The sequence below is a fragment of the Somniosus microcephalus genome, chromosome 28 (genome assembly GCF_052327205.1).
Source record: "Somniosus microcephalus isolate GS21.2 chromosome 28, FLI_Smic_1.0, whole genome shotgun sequence".
In the NCBI taxonomy this organism is placed as follows: Eukaryota; Metazoa; Chordata; class Chondrichthyes; order Squaliformes; family Somniosidae; genus Somniosus; species Somniosus microcephalus.
The window spans coordinates 21,838,592-21,847,059 of NC_141014.1; the positions used below are offsets into that span (position 1 = coordinate 21,838,592).

Here is an 8,468-nt window from a genome sequence, read left to right on the forward strand (position 1 = left end):
CATGCAGTAATTTGGTCCACCCCGAGTGCCGCCGCCTTTAGCTGCATTTCCGCCGTTCCTTTTGCTGCAGCTTCGTGCGATGAAGCTATGAGGACAGCCCTGTCCAGTGTGAGGTCGTTTTCTTCCAGAAGTCGCTTCTGCGTTCCTTCTTTGGCCAAGCCGCATACGAACTTGTCCCGCAGCGCCTCTGTCAAATTCCCTCCAAACTGGCAGTATTTCGCTAGCTTACGCAGTTCGACTAAGTATTCCGCATTGCTTTCATTAATATTTCCTCGCTTAGGCATCTTCTTCTCTTCTCGAGAACAACACAAGTATTTCTTTACTTATTATTGTTTTTCTAAGATGGCGGTTTCCCGCTTCTGTCTTCTTCCCCGGCGGTTTTCCCGCGAAAAATGGCGGCTTTCCCGCGCTTCTCGGCTCTCCCCGCCCACTTTAATGGTGGTTTTCCCCGCGCTCTTCTGTTCTCCCCGCCCACGGCAATGGCGGTTTCCCGCTTCTTCCCCTGGCGGGAGGGGTACACTTTCCCCCGCGGGCGACGGCCGCTGGCTACCGGTCCCCAGCCTGTGCATCGGCTTCAGCGCTCTCCTTCCCACGGCAGGCAACCGGCTCCGGGTACCCCCGATGACGGCGGACAGTTACAGCCTCTGAACTGGCTCTCGGCCAATTCCCGATTTCTCGGCTCTGTCTCACCCGGCCTGCTCCCGGTCTCAGCGCCTCTGGACCCGACTTTGTCTGGCTCCTTTCCCCCTCGACCGTGGTCGAGTGTACCGCCCTTATCCTCTGGTTTTACTCCTTCCTTATTTTCTTTTACTGTTCCCTTACTCACAGTCCGTGGCAGCCTTGCCTCTCTTGTCGATCGGCTCGCTCCTCACTGTGGCAGAAGGGACCGTCAGTGCCTGTTGCAGATGGAAGTTTTCAATGCCAAAATCTTCCTCTTTGGAGTTGCTTAGTTGCTTAGGAACTACTGTTGCCGCAGGGTACGATCGGCCTCGTCGCCATTGTAAAGTCTGTGGTTTGTATTGTAAATAATACACAGACTCCAAGATTAACAAACAAAACAGGCCTTTACTATTCAGAGGTTCAGGTGATTCTGCCCCAGCAATCATGCCACAACACTTATATACTGGTGTGGTCACTATCGGTATTACAGTATACAGAAGCCAAACAAATAGTGCCACCCGAAAGTAGTCCTCCTTAAAGGTGAACGGTTACATTCAATAGTTCCCTTAAAGGTAGACGGGTACATACACTACAGATATATACTTGAAAAAGAAAAAAAATGCAGGGCTATGGGGAAAGAGCAGGGCAGTGGCTAGTTCTTTCAAAGAGCCGGCACAGGCACAATGGGCTGAATGGCCTCCTTTTGTGCTGTGTGATTCTACAATGTAACGGTATATATATATATTATGTAACAATATTGGACGTTACTGTGGAATGTGATTCCCCAAAGTCTCAGGAAAAACTCAGAATACCATGAAATTAAAATAGAATTTGACTCATTTAGTCACCGTAAATCAGTGGCCCCGAAGTTATGCCTTACATGGGTTAATGTTATAAAACAGCATATCATGGGGTGGAAATCTTCTGGGGGTACCAGGCTTCAACCCACCTTCATTAGCACGTGGCAGGTGAAGGGCAATGGGGAATCCAGCTGCAGTGGCGAGAGCTCACCACCCAAATTTCCCTTATCTCCACAACAACTTGTATTTATATAGCATCTTTAACATAGTTATGAAGGGATAATTACTAGTCCTAGCCCCTTTAGGGCTACCCCGGATCAGGCGTATTCCTCAGACGTTCACTTTCAACTAAAGTTTGAAGTAGCCGAATCCTAAAGGTGCTTAATTGGGTCTAAAGGTCTGGACTATCTCTTCCTAAAGGAAAGGAACAACCTGAAAATGTTACCATCCTCCAGATAGCACTTTTAATACGTTTAGCTAGACTGTAACGTTCTGGATATTTATGAGGGTCCGGAAAACTCCCCCAGAATTCTGCAACTCCTCACCAAAGAGTGTACAGAGGTTGAGTTCGTGAGTTTGATATAGAAGTCTTATGTGAGACAATTCTAAAAATATATAATAACAACAGAAAATGCTGGAAACACTCAGCAGGCCAGGCAGCATCCGTGGAGAGAGAAACAGAGTTAATGTTTCAGGTCTGGGACCCTTCGTCAGAACTGGAAAAAGCTGGAGATGTAACAGATATTAAGCAGGTGCAGAGACAGGGTGGGGGGGGGGACGGTTAGGAGGGGAGGAAGGAATTGAAAGAACATCCTGTACTTCTGAAAGAGGCAGGAAAGATAAAATGTTGCAAATGGGAATAGCAAAAATCATACTGCATGAAAAATGGGGGCAGGGATAATTATCTGAAATTGTTGAACTCAATGTTGAGTCCAGTTCTGATGAAGGGTCCCAGGCCTGAAACGTTAACTCTGTTTCTCTCTCCATGGATGCTGCCTGGCCTGCTGAGTGTTTCCAGCATTTTCTGTTGCTATTTCAGATTTCCAGCATCCGCAGTATTTTGCTATTATATCTAAAAATATACAGATTTATTAAAGAACCGACATGTAATTTACAGTTGGTGAGTCAATCACAACATTAACAGTTCCAAAAAGAGAAAGCTTACAATCTTATTATCAGAGAACCTTATGCCCAAATCTTAACTTCGCTACAGTTTTACAGTTCTTAAAGTTCTATTCAGGATATCCACCAAAATCAAATACCTTTGATCCCCGAGGTACAAAGAGTCGGAGACTTACAGAGCCACCTCTGAAGCTGAGAATCTCTTTGCCCCTTTAAAGCGAGTCTGTTATCCCATTTGAGAGTTCAATATTTATACCCCTTTTCCAGTGGTATTTCCTTTAAAGTTTTCTGCTGATGCAAGCTAATTATCTCTAGTCATTTTTCTACTGACCTCTGCAATTCTTACTGCCAGATCAGCTGGTAGCATTACAGAATCATGTCTCCTCTCTAGGTATTCTAAGTTTACCATAAAAAACGTGTTATGGCAAGTGTGTTTTACTTGATGTCATTTTTACGAAGGCAGATGTTTCTTACTTTTATGTGCTTCTTTACGCAGTGTAAATTAGAACACCTTATCCAAGGTGAACCATTGTTTCATTCCGAAAGGTTCAGCCTGCCGGAACCTTTAACCTTTTGTTTCAATAAGGTTATTGATTCAGTGTCAACAACTATCTTATCTCTATAGCCAGAATGCTATCACAGCTATTTCATCGTTCGGTTTCTCGATTTCCAAACCCAGTTTGTCATGTTTTAATAAGCCCAGAATTCTTTCATAGAATGGTGTATTTTTCTGAATCGGTTATACGGCTTATTCCTTCACAGTTAAACATCCCAAGGTGCTTCACAGGAGCTTTATCAACAAAATTTGACACCGAGCCACATAAGGGGATATTAGGGCAGATGACCAAAAGCTTGGTCAAGGAGGTAGATTTTAAGCAGTGTCTTAAAGGAGGAAAAAGAAAGACTTGCATTTCTATAGCGTCTTTCACGACCACCAGACATCTCATAAGAACATAAGAAATAGGAGCAGGAGTAGGCCAATCGATCCCTCGAGCCTGCTCCGCCATTCAATAAGATCATGGCTGATCTGATCCTAACCGCCAATCCACTATCACAGAACCATCTCCTGAATCTAACAGAATTAGACACACGAAATAGGAGCAGGATCAGGCTACACAGCCCCTGGGCCCGCTCCGCTACCCACAGGGCCATGTCCGATCCGAACCTAGACTCATGTCCAAATTCCTGCCCACTCCCCGTAACCCTTAATTCCCTTTACTTCTAGGAAACTGTCTATTTCTGTTTTAAATTTGTGTAATGATGTAGCTTCCACAGCTTTTTGGGGCAGCATATTCCATGGACCTACCACCCTCTGAGTGAAGTAGTTCCTCCTCATCTCAGTTTTGAAAGAGCAGCCCCTTATTCTAAGACTATGCCCCCTAGTTCTAGTTTCACCCATCATTGGGAACATCCTCCCCGCATCCACCCGATCCAACCCCTTCACAATCTTATATGTTTCAATAAGATCGCCTCTCATTCTTCTGAACTCCAATGAGTAGAGTCCCAATCTACTCAACCTCTCCTCACATGTCCATCCCCTCATCCCCGGATTAACCGAGTGAACCTTCTTTGTACTGACTCGAGAGCAAGTATGTCCTTTCTTAAGTATGGACACCAAAACTGTGTGCAGTATTCCAGGTGCGGTCTCACCAATACCTTGTACAACTGAAGCAATACCTCCCTATTTTTATATTCTATCCCCCTAGCAATGAAAGCCAACATTCCATTGGCCTTCTTAATCACTTGCTGCACCTGCATACTAACCTTTTGAGTTTCGTGCACCAGGACCCCCAGATCCCTTTGTACTTCAGTACTTTCCAGTTTCTTGCCATTAAGATAATAACTTGCTCTACGATTTTTCCTGCCAAAGTGCATAACCTCACACTTTCCAGTATTGTATTCCATCTGCCAAATTTCTGCCCATTTACTTAGCCTGTCTATGTCCCCTTGCAGGTTTTTTATGTCCTCCTCACTCACTATTTTCCCTCCCATCTTAGTATCATCTGCAAACTTTGATATGTTACACTCAGTCCCCTCCTCCAAATCGTTAATATAGATTGTAAAGAGTTTTACAACCAATGAAGTACTTTTGAAGTGGAGTCACTGTTGTAATGTGGGAAATGCAGCAGCCAATTTGTGCACAAACAGCAATGTGCTACTGACGAGATAATCTGTTTTTGTTATGTTGGTTGAAGGATAAATATTGGCCAGGACACCGGGGGTAACTCCCCTGCTCTTCTTCGAAATGGTGCCATGGGACATTTTACATCCACCTGAGAGAGCAGATAGGGCTTTGGTTTAACATCTCATCTGAAAGACAGCACCTCTGACAGTGCAGCACTCCCTCAGCAATGCACTGGAGTGTCAGCCTAGCTTTATGTGTTCAAGTTCCTGGAGTGGGACTTGAACCCACAACTTTCTGACTCAGAGGTGAGTGTGCTACCAACTGAGCCATGGCTGACACTGTTGGCACTCGGAAAGAGAGGTTTAGGGAGGGATTTCCAGAGCTTAGGGCCTCGGCAGCTGAAGGCACGGCCGCCAATGGTGGAGCAACTAAAATCAGGGATGCTCAAGAGGCCAGATTTGGAGAAGCACAGATATCTCGGAGTGTTGTAGGGCTGAAGGAGATTACAGAGATAGGGCGGGGTGTGGCCTTGGAGGGATTTGAAAACAAGGATGAGAATTTTAAATTTAAGGCATTGCTTAACCTGGAGCCAATGTTGGTCAGCGAGCTGGGTCTAGCCTGATATTTCAGTTTAAAATCATCAATAAGATTAATAAACTCTTCCTCTACACTTTTAATTTGCTCATCAAACAGGAGCTCCAGGTATTTATTCTTGACATTTTTTAAATTGCAGTAAGTGTGAAATATATAAACACTTTGGCCTGCTTCCTTGTCTGTCAGCCTGATGCATAGAGGAAAATAAGTCAACACAATGACCGAAGTCTTCTGTTTCCTTACTGCAGCCCTCAGTTTACCCATGGTGTTGCTGTGTATTTCAGCTGTCGTGAACATCTCATTCCAGTTTCTAACACCCAAGGTAATCATCTGAGAAAGCATTTCCAGGTGAAATCGAACACCTTTCAGCCAGATGTAGAAGTTCAAGACAGTTGCATTTACCGGATTTTGAAGCATAGGGTTGCTGATCCTCGTGAGCTGATTGAACAGATCCCTCTCATATATGTTAACTTCTTCACAAAGCTTCTCTTTGCTGTTTGCAAATATTAAGAAGCGATCATTGTAGGCAACAATTATGTTATAGATTTCTAGCGCTTTTTCCTCATTGAGTACTTTGTGGATTGCCTTCTCAATGGTTATGCTGCTGATGTTTTCAGAGGCCTCTGAAAATTTGTCTACAGCAAGACAACAAGCTAAAGCCAATAGTCCCAATCCAGACCCAGAAAATATTGCAGCAACAGGGCTTAATGACTTAATTATTTTAAACAAGAACGTAGCACCAGATTCCAAACATGCTCCTGTTGTTTTTTCAAGAAGTGCCTTTGTGCACTTCAAGCTTGTTGTGACATCTGCATATGCTTCCTTTTTCTTCATCTTCTGATATAGCTTTTGTGCAGCTTCTTCTGTTTCAACCACTGAAGCATTGTTGCCCATGATTTTCTTTAAATCAGGTTTATTCCTGTATCAAATAGAACTCAGGATACAGTAAATCCCACAGTGGATCAAAGCCTTGATATCAAAATGTTAAAGTCTTTTGGGTTGAATGGTTCCTGATGGATGCCTGAAACATAAGCACCAACACTTTGTTAACTTCTTGACAAGTGCTCACAGGCTATTCAAACATAGCAGGCAGCAGCCAGCACATCACTCAAGCGGTCGTTCTTTATCTGTGAACCTAGACAGCAAGTATTAGCGGCCTGTTTTACCGTGGGAGCATCACAGCTTAGCCCAATCCTGTCTTCACCTGGCATCTGTTCACTTCCACCAGGGGTTGCTAATTAATGATTGGGAGTGGGAACCTCCAATTCCGCCCCCCGCCCCCACCCCCACCACTCTGTAGCCCAGGGTGCTGAGACCACAGAGGCTGAGATCAACTAATTCAGTACAGAACCAATGCTTTCTTAGCCTACCAAAATATTTTGAAAGTCCCATTTGGGAAACATTGTTGGGGTGGGGGGTGGGTTTAACTTTGGGTGACCGTGTAAAATGGGCGATATTGGATAAGCCGCCTGTTACACACCTCTCCCAATTTTCCTCTCCATTTTGGCCAATCCGATATTGCCCATTTTACTCTCTTGGTAAAAGTTAAAATAAATAAGTCAGTGGACCCAGAAAAACAACAGCAACTTGCATTTATATAGCGCCTTTAATGTAGTAAAACATCCCAAGGCGCTTCACAGGAGCAATTATCAAAGAGAATTTGACACTGAGGGGCATAAAGAAATATTAGGACAGGTCTTGGTCAAAGTGGTAGGTTTGAAGGAGCGTCTTAAAGGAAGAGAGCGAGGCAGAAAAGTGATGAGGTTTAGGGAAGGAAGTCCAGAACCTCAGGTCTCGGCAGCTGGAGGCACAGCCGGCAACAATGGGATGATGGAAATCGGAGATGCGCAAGAAGCCTTTATTGGAGTAACGCAGAGATCTCGTAGGGCCGGAGGAAGTTATAGAGATAGGGAGGAGCGAGGCTATGGAGGGATTTGAACATAAGGATGAGAATTTAAATTCCAATGGAAGTCAGCGAGCACAGGGGTGATGGATGAACGGGACTTGGTGCGAGTTAGGATACGGGCAGCAGAGTTTTGGATGAGCTGAAGTTTATGGAGTGTGGAAGGTGGAAGGCTGGCCAGGAGAGCATCGCAATAGTCAATTCTGGAGGTAATAGAGGCATGGATGATGCTTTCAACAGCCAATGGGCTGAGGCTGGGGCGGAGACAGGTGATATTATGGAGGTGGAAGTAGGCTGTCTTGGCGATGGAGAGGATATGGGGTCGGAAGTTTAATTCAGGGTCAAATTGGATGGCAAGGTTGTGAACAGCCTGGTTCAGCCTGAGACCGTGGCCAGGGAGGGGGATGGAGTCAATGGCTAGGGAAAGGAGTTTGTGGTGGGGGCTGAAGACAATAGCTTTGGTTTTCCCAATATTTGATTGGAGGAAATTTCTGCTCATTAATATACTGGATGTTGGACAAATTGTGTGACAAATCAGAGTCTGTGGAGGGGTCGAGAGAGGTAGCGGTGAGGTAGATATGGGTGTCATCAAGGTACATATGGAATCTGATGTTGTGGTTCAGATGATGGTGCTGAGGGGCAGCATGTAGATGAAAAATAGGAGGGGGCCAAGGACTGATCCTTAGGTGACACCAGAGGTAATAGTGCGGGAGTGGGAAGAGAAGCCATTGCAGGAGATTCTCTGGCTACGACTGGACAGATAGGGTAGCAGAATGATACCCGGAATTCAAGGGTTATGTTACGAGGAGAGATTACACAAACTACGGTTGTATTCACTGGAATTTAGGCAGTTATGGGGTGATTTGATCAAAATTTTCAAAATATTAATGGGAACTGATAGGGTAGATAGAGAGAAACTATTTCCGCTGGTTGGGGAGTCTAGGACTAGGGGGCAGAGTCTAAAAATTAGAGCCAGACCTTTCAGGAGTGAAATTAGGAAACACTTCTACACACAAAGGGTGGTAGAAGTTTGGAACTCTCCTCTGCAAATGGCAATTGATGCTAAATCAATTGTTAATTTTAAGTCTGAGATTGATAGATTTTTGTTAACCAAAGGTATTAAGGGATATGGGGCACAGGCGAGTATATGGAGTTAGGTCGCAGATCAGCCATGATCTCATTGAATGGCTCGAGCGGTTAAATGGCCTCCTATGTTCCTATGTACAGGAAACTTTTTTTTATCCGGCACGGACGGGACCGACGT

General features: G+C 44.8%; 1 pseudogene; it reads right to left on the reverse strand.

Moving 5' to 3' along the window:
* Positions 1-824: 824 nt before the first annotated feature.
* Positions 825-6,316, reverse strand: LOC147099433 (uncharacterized; annotated as a pseudogene).
* Positions 6,317-8,468: the final 2,152 nt, after the last annotated feature.